The 17,351-nt window shown below is 37.2% G+C and overlaps 1 non-coding gene across 1 annotated transcript; it reads left to right on the forward strand.

Annotated features, from left to right (window-relative positions):
• Positions 1-2,019: 2,019 nt before the first annotated feature.
• LOC141602969 (small nucleolar RNA R71) lies at positions 2,020-2,126 on the forward strand. The gene has a single exon (XR_012524871.1). It is a non-coding gene; the product is annotated as a small nucleolar RNA R71 (small nucleolar RNA).
• Positions 2,127-17,351: the final 15,225 nt, after the last annotated feature.

Raw genomic sequence — 17,351 nt, forward strand, 5'->3', positions numbered from 1 at the left:
GGCCCTTGTTGTCGGTCTTGATCGATGGCATTACCAATGTAGGGGTTAAAAATCCCTTCAAATTCGTCGTCCCAAAGACCACAAACTTCATTAAGTTGATCATTGAAAATCTCTTGATTTGATGGAGACAACTCTCCCAAATTCCTCTCTTGGCCAATGAGGCCATCCTCTTTTTCTTTGATTGATTTTGATGAGCTTTGCAAGCTCTCCTTGTCACAATTCACTTGCTCTTTGAATGGAGCATCTTCAATTTTCTTCTTCCATTGGAGTTCCGATTTCTTCCTCTCATCCTTTCGGCTATAATGATCGATCATGAAACACGGTTCATGCAAACGAGGAGCTCTCATAGTCGTGCCAAGATTAAAGGTTATGCTTTCATCTCCCACTTCTAGAGTGAGCTCACCATGTTTCACATCAATCACCGCACCCGCGGTGTGTAGGAAAGGTCTTCCTAGAATGATTGGAATGTTGGAATCTTCCTCCATATCAACAATGACAAAGTCCACCGGGATGAAAAATTTCCCAATTCGCACGGGGACATCTTCCCATATCCCTAATGGTGTCTTCGTCGATCTATCGGCCATTTGGAGTGTGATGTTGGTGCATTTAAGCTCTCCCATCCCCAACCTTTTACTCACCGAGTACGGCATAACACTCACACTAGCCCCTTGATCACATAGGGCTTTGTTGATCGTTGTGTCGCCAATGGTACACGGTATTGAGAAGCTTCCCGGATCCTTTAGTTTTGGAGGTGAACTCCCTTGAAGTATTGCACTACTCACCTTAGTGAAGGCGATAGTCTCAAGTTTCCGGATTGACTTCTTCTTTGTGAGGATATCTTTCATGTATTTTGCATAGGCCGGTACGTGATTTATTAATTCCGTGAAAGGAATTGAGACTTCCAAATTCTTCACAATTTCCATGAACTTTCCAAGTTGGTCATAAAATTTGGGCTTGGCTTGACGACTTGGAAAAGGAAGTCTAATCACAATGGGCTCCTTCTCCTTGACCTTGTCTTCATTTTTCTTTGAAATTTCTTTTTTTGATGATTCTCCATCTTTGGAGTTTTGCACAATTTCTTCCTTATCACTAGCTTCCACAACTTCATCCTCAACTTGCTTCTTCGGTGCTTCATACCTTGTACCACTTCTCAAGTGAATGGCACTAATCGTTTCATGTCTTGGGGGATTACTTTGAGGTGGTAGTTGCCCCTTTTGTGTTTGTGAGCTTGAAGATGCTAGTTGAGTCAATTGTGTTTCCAACATCTTGGTGTGAGCTAGAATGTTGTTGATGGTGGTTTCCTTTGCTTGACTATCTTTTTGCATTTGAGTGAAAAATTCTTGTTGATTCTTTTGCATTTGGAGGACCGCTTTTTGGACATCAAAACCTTGGTCATTTTGGTGATTGTATGGATTTTGATTTTGGTAACCTTGGTTTTGATTGTAAAAGGGTCTTTGATTTTGGTTTCTCATGGGTGGTGGAGTGTATGTTATTTGAGGGTTTTGAACATTTTGGATTTTGTATGAGAGATTTGGGTGAAACTTGGTGTTTTCATTGTAATAGTTGGAATAAGGGGTACCACTCTTGTATGCTTGGAAAGCATTCACTTGTTCATTTGTTCCCCTACATTCACTTTGGTCATGTCCCAAAGTTCCACAATTCTCACATATCCCACTTGGGATTGATGAGGATGCCGTCATGGCATTAACATGATGTTTTGGTGATTTTGAGACTTCTTCAAGTCTAGCCATAGATTTTTCAAACTTCAAATTGATTGTGTAAATATGAGCACTAAGTTGAGCACCCAATTGAGTAACGGAGTCCACTTCATGCTTTCCTCCTCTAGTAGCCTTGCGAGGTCTACTATATTGTGAGTTATGGACCGCCATTTCCTCAATTTTGTTCCATGTTTGATTGTCATCAACTTTGGTGAACATTCCATTTGATCCCATGTTGAGAATGTTCCTTGAATCTTCATATAAATCGTTCCAAAATTGTTGTACCAAGAACCATTCGCTAAGTCCATGGTGAGGACATGAGCGACAAATTCCCTTGAACCGCTCCCAAGCTTCATACAAAGATTCTTTATCCCTTTGCTTAAAACCCGTAATTTGAGCTCTTAGCATGTTAGTCTTTTTCGGTGGGTAGAATTTTTTGTAGAAAGCTAGAGCCAACTTTTTCCAAGAATCTATTCCGAGAGTGGCCTTGTCAAGGCCCTTCAACCATTGTTTCGCGGTGCCGATTAGAGAAAAAGGAAATAAGACCCATAGAATTTGGTCTTGAGTCACACCGGTTTGAGAGATCCCATCACAATAGTCACAAAAGGTTTCCATATGAGAATGAGGGTCTTCACTAGGCATCCCCCCAAATTGGCTCCTTTCGACTAATTGGATAAAGGCGGATTTGGCAATAAAATTTCCGGTTAGATGTTGTGGTGTAGGAGTACCATTGGGTAGGTTCTCCTCGGTGGGTACGGAATGTGATGAGAATTTAGGCATTGTAGGTTGATTTTGTGGGGTATTGTGTAACGGGTTCTCCTCTCCTTCTATTGCGAAAGGGTTGATGAACTCAATAGTTGGTTGAACAACCTCACTAATACCTCTCAAATTCCTCCTAGCAAATCTCCTATTGTTCGTCAAGGTTCTTTCAATTTCACGGTCAAAAGGTAACAAATCACCTTGTGACCTTCTAGACATGCAAAATATCAAACAACTCGAAAACAATTAGAACAAACCTTGAGGAGTTTTACTTCCCCAAGGCGAAGAAAGACACAACTAATAACAATAAAAGGAAATATAAATCAAGTAAACACCGTCCCCGGCAATGGCGCCATTTTTGATCGGTCCGTTTCGTGTTCACAATTTAAGGTGTGGTCGTTGGGTCACGTCCGAATCAAAACACAATTTATAGCTTCACAAACAACTCTACAATTAGTAAAGAGGCAAGTAAAGGTCGGATCCCAAGGGACGGGTATTGAAATGAGATTTCTATTGCAACTAGTGGTGTCTCAGGGGTGTCACAAATTGGGTTGATGTAGAAGGTCACTAAACTAAAATATCAATGGAAATAAACAAGCAAGATGAATTAAAGGGTTGTAAACAATTGATTAAAAAGCACTAGGGTGTCATGGGGTCATAGGGGAATCATGGGAATTGATCATACAAACATGTTCTCAAATTATAAGCAAGCAATTATTGTTGTGATGGATTGAGTTGGGTTATATCTTACAATCCTAGGAAAGTTTGGGTCCCGGAGCCGAATCGATTAGATTGTACAACACCTACAAGTCGACTTAGTCTTCCCTACTCAACAACATGCATGGTCTAATGAGACTCGAGTTGGGTTATGTCTTACAAGTATCATTGAAAAGATAGGAGATGGTGGTAAATGCAAGGATTCATAGGCTTAGCATTTCATCAAATATAACATGTGCATGAGTTGAGATCAAAATAAGCAAGCAAATAAAACATGAAAGCATATTAATTTAAGCACGAATCATTCCCGATGTTGGTTTCCCCTAATCACCCATTAACCCTAGCTAAGAGACTACTCACTCATTATCATGTTGATCATGCTAGCAAGGTTGTCAATCATACCAACAAAATGAAACATGATGAATAAATGAGAGTAATTAACAATAATTAAAAAGGGATTAAGAGAATTATACCTACTAATGATTCCAATAATAAAGCAAAGATAAAAGAAGTACTTGATGCTTGATTGAGAGGTTGTCAATCTCCCAATAATAACCCAAATAATCTTCAATTACCCAAAATAAAGGATGAACAAAAGAGAGATTAAGTAAATAAAACTTGTATTAGAACTTGATTAATTGTTGATTACAAAATTAAAGAGAGATTTGATTGGTATTAACTACTCTAAGAATTGATAAGAAGAACATGCTCTTCTAATTAGACTAATGGGGTATTTATAGTGGAGATTAGGGGGATGCATTAGGGTTAACTAAGGGCTAAACTAGTAATTACACTTTTTAGATTGAGCAGGGAGGAGCCGGTATTTTTCGAAGGAAGGGCTTCTTTCTTTGTAGCTTGGAGAAGACGAAATTGCGCTGTAGAGGAATCCGAGCGGATTAGTGTCGGGACGGGCGGATTCTGGCGATGGAACACGAGCGGATTCAGGTGAATCCGGGCGGATTGTGGCAGTGCTAACCCGGGCGTCTTGGGATGAAACCGCACGGATTGTGCAGGTGGAGGACGGCCGGATTGTAGTCAATCCGTACGGATTGTGCCTCAGCAAGATTTCTTCTTCTTTTCTTCCCTTTTCTTCATAAATTCCTTGGGGATTTCCTTGGGGACTCAAGGATCCTTTCTCAACATTGCTCATCTACTATAATATGTACAAAGGCCTTCTAATCTTGTCTCTCCTTGATGCTTGGTCATTGGATTCGATCAATTTAGTCTCGTTTTGCCATGAAAATGCAAGATTCTTACTCCTTTCCTACCAAGGGATCAAAATCTCAAAGAATATGCAAAACAAAGAACTAAAGATAAGAAATGACCCAAATATGCACTAAAAAGCATGGGAACAAGGCTAATTCGGGGGCTAAATATGCGCTAATTATGGTCACATCAAAAACTCACAATTCTTTTATATTAATCCACATAAAATGATTTGGAAAACATTACCATCACTACAACATACGCATTGTCACGTATTATAAACGTTTTACCACTTCTACTACTTTCACACATATTTCCATTCAACCTCAGACTTTCACTGCTTCTCATCACAATCACACATGCTAGCATCAACAGAGACTCATCACAAAAGTTTCTAACATAACCATTATACATACTAAGCACATAGTCTTCCGACTCGACACTCCCATACCCGGTGACTGGCTTAAGTATAATGGGGCCATGATTTTGAAATGAGGGCGCCTACTCACCCAAAAGCTAGCATCAGTTGGGGCTCCCAATATACATACACCAGGTTCATATTATTAGACTCCCTACGTTCATTAGGTTCATTTGTTACAGGTTCCAAAATCGTCGCTCTGATACTACTTTGTGATACCCCCATATACTCATGAGCCTTAACAAGGCCTTCCCTAGCATATAAGGGCGTCACCATCTCGGTTGCTCGAGGATAGTAATAATCAAATATCGATAAAAGAACAATTAAGTTACATTATAGTGATTAACAAAACTAAAGGTACATGTATACAAAGGTACAACTCAAACTACTGTCAGCTATGTAGACTACTTCTGTTGTAACTCGTGAAAGACTCATCCCGGGAAGCTCCCAGCTAACATCCAGTTCACAACCTGCTAAGACTAACTGCTCACTATAAGGGATCACGGCAGACACAACAGAAACAAACAACAAGACAAAACCACACAAGGTCAGTAACTGAAAAAAACCCACCAACAACCACAAACACAACACAGGCACAACAGAACATACACACATCACATCTCCTCCAACCAATGACCGTCACCGACTGTCCACTGGATCAGCCCTACCAGTGGGGGACCGCAGCCGTACCCACCAAATCCCCGCTCATCATACCGAGCGATAAACCCATGTCCATTATTGTGCACATCCCCTCCCGTGGCGGGTTCCACGGAGGGTGAACAACGGGCGTGAAGCCACTCCCGCAAGTTACTCCACTCAGCCGAGGACGCACCTCGAGAACTATAGACAAACAATCACAATCAGCTGCCCTACAACAACGATAAATGAAACAACGCAACAACAACCAGTTATCACAATCGATCAACAACACGACACTACAACCAAACCACATCAAAAGACACTTTAGACCACCAACAGTACTAAGTAGGCGAACCTACCTTTAGCCAACCACAGCGATTCCACGTCCGACCAAAAGATATCAATCAGCCACGCAACACACCTATAAAAACAGTACAAACATCTATCACTACCACTACAAACCTAACTAGAAATAACAATGACAAAGATGATGGCGATGACTTACCTACGCATAGTAAACCGTCGTCAAAAACGCTACCCGACTCAAGCATCTCATCCCATGGTGTAGGTACCCTCAAGGACCTCAAGGCAAGGACGATGGTGAAGGAGAAGGAAGAGTGATGACATCTAGGTTTAGAAAAATGAGGTACGAAAATGATTTGAGGTTTCACAAAACACGATTTATAATTCCCTGCTGAAAACCTGTTACTTGATCGAGTAAATAACTTATTCGATCCAGTGACACCTACTCGATTGAGCTCCCAAGCCACTCGATCGAGTAGCCTCAGCTAGATCGCGTCCCACGTAGAACATAGCTCACATCGTCATAAGATATAACCCTTAAGGTTTCCCGAGGTCAAGATCAGTGTCTAAGGTCAGTCAACGTCGATCAACGGGTCCCTAAAAGGATGGGTATTACAGGTTAGTGAACTTGCCAAGGAGGCTAAGGAAAGGAATGCTGAAAAGAGAAAGGTGGAGAGTGAGAGTGGCAACCAGTCGGGCCACAAGAGGGGCAATCACGGTCAGTCTAGGGCTTTTTCTGGAGGGTCCGGGTATACAGGGTGATCTCGAGCTTGGGGAAGAGGTGTCGGTCGGAGTAATAGTGATAAGTCCAACCTTACCTGCTTCAACTGTGGCAGAGTGGGTCATAAGAGGCATGAGTGCACCAGTGCTAGAGAAGGAGGAGGCTTTCCGAGGACTTATCAAGGGAAATTTTCTCAGGGTCCGAACCAAAGCTTTGCTAGCAACAGGCCATTTGGGTCATGGGGCAATCGTGAAGGGCAGAAGAACAACAATGGCGACTTTAACCGCAACAATGGAGGGTCCTATAAGCGTCCGAACAACAGTGTGACTCAGAATTCGGCAGCCAAGCCGACTACTTCACCTACCACGGTTCAGGGTGGAGGTCAGAAAAGTAGTGGGAAGCTCTTTATGATGGGTAAGAAGGAGGCAGAGAATGATGCTCATGTGGTTACCGGTACCTTTCTTGTTTATAATACACCATCTTTCGTTTTTTTCGATTTAGGGGCAACCCACTCTTTTGTGTCTAGGTTTCATGCCTTAGCAATGGGTTTGGGAGAATATGAACTTGTAAAAGATAGTGTTTATATACCTTCTGGGGAGTCGGTGTCTTGTTCTAAGTTGTATAAATATGTGTCCATATTGATGGGGGAGGTAGACTTACCAGTAAACTTGTTAGAGTTTCCTATGGATGGGTTTGAGGTCATCGTCGGGATGGATTGGTTGGGCAAGAATGATGCGAAGATAGATTGCAGACAAAAGAGTGTGTCTTTAAAGGGTCCTAAGGGAGTCAAGGTATCATTAGTGAGTCCAAAGTGTAAGTTTATCGCAGTGATGAATCTAAAGTCATGTTTATGAAAGAACTGTCCTTTGATCCTTTGCCAAGTGAGAGATATGCGTGTGGAGGAGCCATCGGCGTCTGATATACCGGGGTTACCACCTAAGAGAGATATCGATTTTAATGTTGAGCTCAAACCGGGGACGGGACCTATATCTAAAGCACCGTATCGTATGGACCTAAAGAGTTGGAAGAGTTGAAGAAGCAGCTGAATGACCTGTAAGACAAAGGGTATATTCAGCCTAGTGTGCCACCATGGGGAGCACGAGTGTTGGTTGTGAAAAAGAAATACGGGAGCATGAGGCTATGCATCGACTATAGGGAGCTGAATCATGTCACGGTGAAGAACAAGTATCCTTTGCCAAGGATTGATGACCTTTTTTACCAGTTGAGTGGCGCATGGGTGTTTTCTAAGATCGACTTGAGATCGGGTTATCATCAGTTGAGGACGGAAGATGAGGATATCCCTAAGACAGCTTTTCGGTCATGATATAGTCACTATGAGTATTTAGTGATGCCTTTTGGTTTGACGAATGAACCAGCAGTTTTCATGGATCTTATGAATCGGATTTTCAGCCCGTTCTTAGATAGGTTTGTGGTCGTCTTCATTGATGACATCTTGGTCTAAAATAAGACTAAGAAAGAGCACGAGGAGAATCCGAGGTTAGTTTTACAGACTTTGCGAGATAATCAGTTATATGCCAAGCTATCTAAGTGCGAGTTCTGGTTGGAGAAAGTGGCTTTTCTAGGTCATGTGATATATAAGGAGGGTGTGTCAGTGGATCCTAGCAAGATTGAGGCAGTAACTAAGTGGGAATCACCGAAGAATGTTGCTGAGATTCGGAGTTTCTTGGGTTTAGCTCGCTACTACAGGTGGTTCGTGAAAGACTTTTCTAAGGTCGCAAGACTTATGACAGCGTTGATGCGGAAAGAGATTAGATTTCGCTAGGATGAGAGTTGTGAGACGGCGTTCCAGACCTTAAAGGAGCGTTTGACCACAGATCCTATTCTAGCTCTACCTGAGAGAAGTGAGAACTTTGAAGTATACACTGATGCTTCAAAGAATGGTTTAGGTTGTTTTATAATGTAGAATAGGAAAGTTATAGCTTATGCCTCAAGGCAGCTGAAGCCATATGAGGAGAACTATACTACTAATGATTTGGAACTGGGTGTAGTTTTTTTTGCTCTAAAGATTTGGAGGCACTACCTTTTGTTAGGTTCATATACCTATTATTAAACTCCTCTAATAGTGAACTAATTAACTTCTTAATTATTTGTTCTTTAGATCTAGTGCATGCATAACAAAATAAGAGATTTATAAGAAAAACAATATCCCTTATATTGTATATGCGTTCGAAATTATGGGCACAAATAAGGTCACCTTCCTTATTTGTTCTTGAGCTTAAAATGTTGGATGATCCTCCAAAAATCCCAGTGTAGAAATTCTCCTTTGATTTCACCCAAGACTAATACCTTAAACTAGTATACTAATTAACTAGATTAATACACTAGTACCCTTAAAATTAATTCTAATATTGTTATTATTACTACACTAGCAACCTTATTTTGATATTAGAATTGATGAACAAATTCTTGTGATCTAAAAAACTTGTTTTAGAGAGATAGAGAGAAAGTTAAGCAACTTTTCATGTAATGTGTAAGAATGAAAAATAAGAGAACAAAATTCTCTTATAAGAAAGAGGAGGAGCCGGATGGAGCAAGGGGTAGGTGCCAAAAATTGGCATCTTACTTTTCCTTTTGGTCTTCACAAGAAATAGGTTGTGTAAGACATGTAAGAGTACGTGTGTAAGAATTGTAGTGTAGGTATGATTAGCTTATTTTATCAAATAAAATAAAACAACCACAATTCATCACTACTCCCTCCATATTTCGGTCCATATCACATAAAATGAACTACCATTTTATTTTATCAATTTGTCATTTGTCACACAATATGTCACGTGTATTATGTTACATGTTATTAATTAATTTAATGCATATTTATCACATAAATATCATTTTATGAATTAATTAAATTACATACAACAAATTGACTAGTGATACTTGATCACATAAATAAAATGAGTCATATAATTATAATTCACAACATCTTGTAATTATAATTAACCATTCATTCTCATCTCTATTGTTTCACAAATAATAAACAATTTTAGTAACAAAGCATTTTAATTACTAAAATAAATCTTATTTAATCCCATTACAATAAGATATAAATATACTCTCTCACAATTGAATTGTTCAATTTTAAGGAATTGATTAACTTGTATCGCCATACAATTAATCAATTTATCTATTAAGGGAATTGTCCTTTATGTGTGACCTTAAGGGATCAACTGATCACCACCGTCATACGACAGTAATGTCAAACTCTAGTCAGCCAAGCATTACCGATTAATGCTAATCAGTTGACTATATAATGAATCATCCCTTACGTATTCTTAATATGAGATTTAAAAATGTGATAGCACTATTGTTGAGGATACATATTCCAACAATCTCCCACTTGTCCGAGACAAGTGTGCGTCACCAATTCTCTTGTCCTATTACAATCTCCCACTCAATGCAAGGTGTCTCGCAGGTTGTACTTGCACTTGATCATATCTTGAGTGGTATTCTCGATCTGGAGTGTAACTGTCTGACCGGAATTATCTACCATAGATACTCTTTGAGCGTGGCCACGCATTTCCAGTTCACTACTCCTCGAGTGGCCTTGAGATTTCAAACAACCCTGACAAGGGGGTGGACAATTCCTATCGCACTATTCCCTTTGTTTAGCCACAGTTCATCATAACCCAAAATATACCCATTTGACCTCAGTTACGACAGTCGTAGAGCATAAATCAAAGCCAATCAGAAATTTGTGCCAACTTGGGTGAATAGTCTCTAGTCAAAAGAATTGACTCATAAGAATACTATAACAGCTCTTACCACGACAAGGCTTTATGAATTACCAGAACTCTATAAGCGGTCAATGCCCGACAGAGTGTCTCATACAGTCTGTCTATGTGATCGACTAGTCATCCCATATGACTCTATGGCACTTGAACTTGCCATCAATCACATCACACTCTAGTCACTTCGAGACGTCACCTCATATAAGTAACGAGGGGCGAATACCATGTCAATCCAGTTCACTTTAATGGGGTTCAATTTGTCTCTACAACCCATTTGGATATAACAAAGTAAAGGGTGAGTTTAAAGAAACTCAAACGATAAATGCGATTATCATATATGAATAGTCAATACACTATTACTAATTCATATCTTATAATCTATAGTGTACCTTTTATACTAGTTGAAATGAAATAAAAGCTTGGCAAGTGGATATACCCAATATCCATATATTCCAACTTTGTCAATTGCTATTTCCTTCTTTTCAATGTTATTTCTAATAAGATGAATTTATCTAAGTATATGTCTAGACTTCTTACCAGACTTGGGCTCTTTAACTTGTGATAAAGTCATTTGTAGAGGGATTCACCCTTAATCCCTACGTTGACCATTTTATCACAATTTACTTAGATTCCTTTTGTAGAATTTGAAATGCGTAAAACTAACACACTTTTCTAGTCTCTTACTCCTTAGTCAATAAGACATCCTAGGATTTCAACAAATCTTTTTCGGTTTGGAAACTAAAGTTTGTGCAACCCTTCAACACATAACTTAGATTATCATCCAAACATATGAACGAATCCTTAATTCTTCTCAAGAATCTCAAGGATGTTCTTTAAGGCTTTCACAAGCCATATTATGGGAATTATCTGGTCATTGACTTATTATGCTCCTAGGATATACTTCATCACGGCGTGTGCGTCTGTTGGCATACATGATCATTCCAATGGCGGAAACATTAGAAATCGACTTCATGTAATCAACAACTTAATAGGTTTAGTGAACGACTATGACTCCATCATAGTAATTCCACTTTCATCACCATGAATAACCTATTCAACCTTGTTGATTTTAAATAGATTTGAAAGATCTTATCATCATAAGACTCTTAACTCTATGCCAATATTCTCTCACATAGATTCAAAAATCTTAGAATATATCGCACCTTTTCCTAGTCTCCCAATCACTCTTTCACAGAAGAGAGCATTGGTACATTATTCTCAATAAGTAATATGTTATCAACATATAAGACATGGAAAAATAATTCTTGCTCCCACTTAACTTCATGTATAATCATGATTCTTCAATCATGTGAATGATACCATTCTCACTTATCACATGAACGAAAAGTATAATCCTCTAATGCTGGCTTAAGACCATTTTGGAATCACTTAAGATAGCTACGCATAATATGTTAGGATTCTTAGATCTTTATCTAAGGTTTTGTGTTCCAAACACCTCCTTCTCTAAATTACCATTTTAGAAAATCGAATTTTAACTTCATTTGCCATTCATCATGAAATGCGGCAATTCCTAACATAATTTATTTTGATCAACATCTTCATGTTGATCTATGCTATTATTTACTCTAAAGCTCTATTTACTTTAAGGAGACCCTCGCCTTTAAGTAAATCTACTCTTTGAGTAACAATCTTTCGATTGTAATGCTATGGCTCGTATGTAACAAAGTCGATTTAGGACAGTACCATTACTTTCACAAAGCAATATTTTAACAAGACATGTGTGCTAAACTCCCACTGAACTATACTCCCACTCTATCTTTATAGATTATAGTTTCATTACTTTCACAAAGTAACACATTAACTATAAGGCATGTTTGTGACGATCCAATCTACTCCCACTCTATCTCTCAGAAATACATCTATCTTCTTGAGAGATAGCTTTGGGAGTCACAAACATACTTATGGTGGAGTATTAGAAGTTTCTCTAGACTAACACATTAGCTCATAAAAGACCAGCCTTATCATGGCAGCTTGATTCATGTTATATGCGAATATGATCCATGTCATTTGTTAAATAGACTCTCTATTTCAGGTATCTCCTGGGTGGCCTTCCAAAATAATGTGTTCATTTTGGATTGCTAATTCCCAAAAGTGAGTTTGATAACTCAAATCAACTTATGTCCATGTAATGAACAAACTAGAAGTCTTAAGCCCTCCCATAACTCGTATGGAGTCTTATAAATGGTGTAGCCAATTGGTAAAATTAAATTATCCTCTATATACTTCAATAGCTCATCATAACTTTATAATTGATCTTACATAAGTAAGTTGTTACTTTAAGTAACAATAGCATAAGGAGAATCAAATTCATAGCTTATGGACTTATAATGATCCAATCATCATAATTGTCTATTTTGATCAATTTAAGTCAATAATATTACGTTTCTCTATGCAAGTAGTGTATGAAGATAAATTTTAGACCAAATGATACGATAAAGCAAGTGACTTGGGTTGCAAACCAAGTCGCCAATATCCAAAATACAACCCTTGTTTAAAGGATAGAAACAAATTTCCAAGTCGCACGAGGAAATCAAAATAGTTCTTAAATCTCAAAATACAACATGAAAATAAAGACAAAGCAACATAAAGCCAAGCTTCCATAGATCTAGCACCATGGTCGACTACATCTAGCTTTCCTCAAGATCTTCTAAGCTTGATTTTCCTTGCCTTTATCCTTGCTAGGATGCCCTAGTTACAATAAAAAAAGGGTAATCATCACAACTTGTATCAACATACCAAAGTTGAGATTGAAACATAAAAGATATGGATAATTATATACCTACTGGAATGACCCTTCCAGCTTTGATATCGCCAAGATATTTTGAACAATTTCTCTTCCAATGCCCAACACCACTACAATAGTGGCACTTGTCCCCGGAGGGGGCACTGAAATTGGGCTTGGAGGAACTAGCTTCACAAGTCTTTGATTTGTTCTTGTTGGGAGTTTTCTACTTTCCCTTTTTGCCACTTTTCTTGAAATTCCCTTTGCTCTTATAATTAACATTGAGCACATCCTTGGTGGTGCTAACACTTAGTCCCATGTCCCTTTCCGCTTGCACAAGCATTTTGTGCAACTCATCAAGGGAAACTTTCTTGTTTTGCATATTAAAATTCACCCTGAATTGAACATATGCCTTAACTTTGTTTAAGAAGTAAAGAATTCGATCAATGACGAGTTCCTCGAAAATCTCTACCTTATGCATTTTTAAGGTATCAACATGCTCCATCAACTTGAGCACATGAGGGCTAAATTTTTGGCCCTCCTTAATGTTGAGATCAAAGAATGCGGATGCCGCTTCATATTGAATGATCCTCGAAGCTCGTGAAAACATGGTCACAAGTTTCGTATAGATCTCATGAGCGGTGCTAATCTTTATAGCACTTCTTTGGAGTTCAGCCTCCATTGCAAAGATCAACACATTTTTTATCGCGGCCGACTCCTTTTGGTAAACCTCATAGGCTTGCCTAGCGGTGGTGGTAGACCTAGCATTAGGTTCGGCGGGAGAGGCCTCGGTAAGGTAACGAAGCTTGTCGTCACCCTCCGCGGCCAAGCGAAGTTGCGAGTCCCAATCGGCGAAATTGGACCCATTCTTTTCTAACTTACAACGATCCATGAAGGATCGGAGCCATGAAAGATTGGTGAGAGTGTTGGTGCTAGTGGTTGCGGATGAAATTGGAGTTGCCATTGCAATTGTGAAAACGATTTTGACTACAAAATAGGAAGTGAAGAAATTAATAAACATCTATCGTTTTAATAATTCTTGTAAACGTTTTAAACAAGTTTAAGCATTTATATAGTGACCTCTACCCAACTATTATAAATGATTCCGAGATCCAAATTCATATTAACTCGGGCACGGTGAGCCGATTAATCCCTTATCAATATAACTCGGTGGATTAACTTTTAATCGATTCTACTTCTAGAACTCTCGGTCGATAAAATTACATTAATATTTATCTTTAGCCCGGAACACATGCGACTACGGTCACGAATACTTCCGTTGAGCTCAATCCAAATTTTGATGTAATAATATTTTATTACCCACTTACCCAACGTAACAAGTTTAGTACCCCGGTGAGCCGAGCCTACATCCTCATAAAACTGGGACTCATGGTTTCTACTATTTGGTAAGGCTAATTCTCAATTATTAATTTCTGAGAGGTCGTATCAATTTATTATCTATCACGTTTTAAGTGAACTAAAGCGGTGAACTACGATAATTATAATTGACACGGTCGATGACTCGATATGATATGCATGTGTTGTTATGTCGATTTGGCAATGCATGCAACATATTAAAGAAATGCAAAGCAATAATAAATTCCTAGTATGACCTTCCTAAAATAGAAAATCAAATAATCTATTACATATTCGGAAACCAACTCCATTGGTCCCTTGAATCTTCAAATGACACGCTTTCCAAGAACACCGCCTTTATCGGAACGCCTTTCCGAATGACACCGTCTTGAAGAAGCTCCATAATTACAAATAATAATAAAAATACAAAGCTATTCCTATTATACATTTGTAATATGAAAAACTAGTAAAAATAAAAGTGATACGAGATCACATTAAATTACAACCGAATCAATATTCCCTTTCATTACGGGTAATATCGATTAAAACTAAGGCCATACTAAGATAAAATTACATAATTCAAAATTATATAAATAAAAACATTCTACAATTGAAATATTCAGCATTATAATATGTGTCTATCATGTCAAGTTATGTGCCAAATCGCCTTATTTAACTTGTATCGTTTATATAACCCGGTTTTATGTAAATGCGTGAACATAACTTCTTAAAATCACAAATTAACACTTAAATCACATTTAAGTTCAAGTTAATTATCCTAACACTCTTAGGACTCAAAAATTAGTCATCACTCAATTTTTGACAATAATTCAACTTGATTTAATTTTATTGTAACACCCGCCATTTTTGTAATCTATTTTCGTAACCGTATTTTATTTACGATTACGATTATATTTGTATGACTCGGAATTATCTGTGAGCTATTTCTTTTCTTTCTTTGAATTCTTAAGTTCTCTTATGTCTCGAATATTTCCTTGTTTTCGAGAATTATTGTTATTTCTAACTATTTCAGCTTCGTCTTATTTATTCATTTAATCGTATTCTGATTCTACTCCGAGTTAATTCGTTGGACTTCGGAAATTATTTCTATTGAACCCTATTTTTATTCTTACTCATTTCTAATCTCATATATTTTAATTCTTATTTATGAGATTTGAATTTTTATCTTTTAATTCACGGTTTTGATTTATTTATTTAATTAAATCCGTTCTTAGTTGTTTTTGCAGTCCAATTTTTCAAATGGACCGAGTTTTATTCAAATGATCATTTTAAGATAAAAATCCAAGCCTTTTTCGAGATATTTTAAAAGGTGTTTAACATCTTTTTATTTTATTTGCTCACATAATATCTTATCATTCACATTTCTATCCCTCTTGCAAAAAAAACAGTGGAACGTAACCCTACTGCTTCCGCCGTTCTCTGCTTGCAAAAATAAAATTTACGTACGAGCTTGCCTTCTTACTTCTTTATTTCCGTTTTACAAATTAATCTACGTACGTGCTTGCCTTCTTGCTTCTTTATTTCTATCGACCTTCCCTCATCATCCGTTCATCCTATTCTAAGGGTTTGTAGAGGAGATATTAAAAGCTAGCATATGTGGATTCGGATTCGTAACAAGGTAACTACGACGTTACTCGGTATTACATCGATTTAATTGTTGTAGTTGTATGTATTATTGCATATTTGTGGTTTATAAAGATTTATTCATTAATATGATTTTTGAACCATATAATTTCTGATCCCTTAATGTTTATAAATTATTTTGACTATGTATAAATTTTATTTTGTCAATAGGAATTTATTTGGTTGATTTGCAAGTTTTATGATTAAACCGATTAATATGATATAAAGATGGTATAAATTCGTTTTTATGATTTCCAGGAGGTTTAAATTATTTTTCTGGGTTAAATGATAGATTTTAAAATACCATGAATTTTCGTGGTAATTATTTTGGAGTTTTAGTATTTATTTCGTAATTTAAAGTATTGACGCAGTTTCTGCGATTGTAGCGATTCTGTTCGGTTTTAATTATGTTAAAAATACTAAATAAAATTATAAATTTACAATATTTTAGTATATTGCAGAGACATGGAATATTAGGTTGTGTATAAATTTGTAGGTCTTCAATCAATATTTTCGATTTATGGTGTATTTTACAAGTTTGATGAAAATCGACGTTAAATCTGTCAAATATGTTCATCTGTTTGTAAAAATCATATCACCTGTTTCTATTTCGAATTTGCAAAAGTGTAAAGAATAAACTCCTATTATTTTAAAGTGTGTAGTATGCATAAAAACAATTCCTAATATTTAGACTTACGGTTTGGTCAGAATAAATTATTTGTGAACAGCTCGCCTGTAAAATGCGTTTCTGACTTCTCTCAAAGATTCATTTTTAAAAGATATTTTGCTTTTGATAGAGTAGCTAATCTTTTTCTCAATGAATATTTATCATGTTTAATTATGTTTAAAATTATGCCTTGCCTTAAAATGTTTTCTAAAAGTGGATTTATGACCTGAAACATTATGGGTGACGTTTTCTGACAGTTTTTAGAAATGATTTTTTAGACCCCTGATACGTTCCTAATTTAAAGTTTGTTAAAAAATGAAAGTTGTAGGCAAAAGCTACAGAAAACCATGAAAATTGGCCTTGCATCACTTTGATTTTTCTGTAATTAATTATGAATTTTACAATACTGCTGTTCAGTTTTATAAACTAATGTAGAGCTCCGTCTCATTAAAGCCTAAGTAATAAGTCTTTACTAAAGTACCTTAAGTCAAAGGATGGTCTTTAAAGTTTAATTTCAGTAACTTAATTTATTTAAAGTCCTTAAATAAATTTTATACTTTTGGTTTTAAGTTTAAGTTTTCTAATTCGAAGAAAATAAAAGTGTAGTTCACTTACGAACCATTTGAATAATATACTATATCACCTGGGATATTTTTAAGTTTGGAGTAATGAAAGTAAAGGCAATGAATAATAAACTAAGGCATACGGTTT

This window comes from Silene latifolia, chromosome 9 (genome assembly GCF_048544455.1).
Source record: "Silene latifolia isolate original U9 population chromosome 9, ASM4854445v1, whole genome shotgun sequence".
Lineage (NCBI taxonomy): Eukaryota > Viridiplantae > Streptophyta > Magnoliopsida > Caryophyllales > Caryophyllaceae > Silene > Silene latifolia.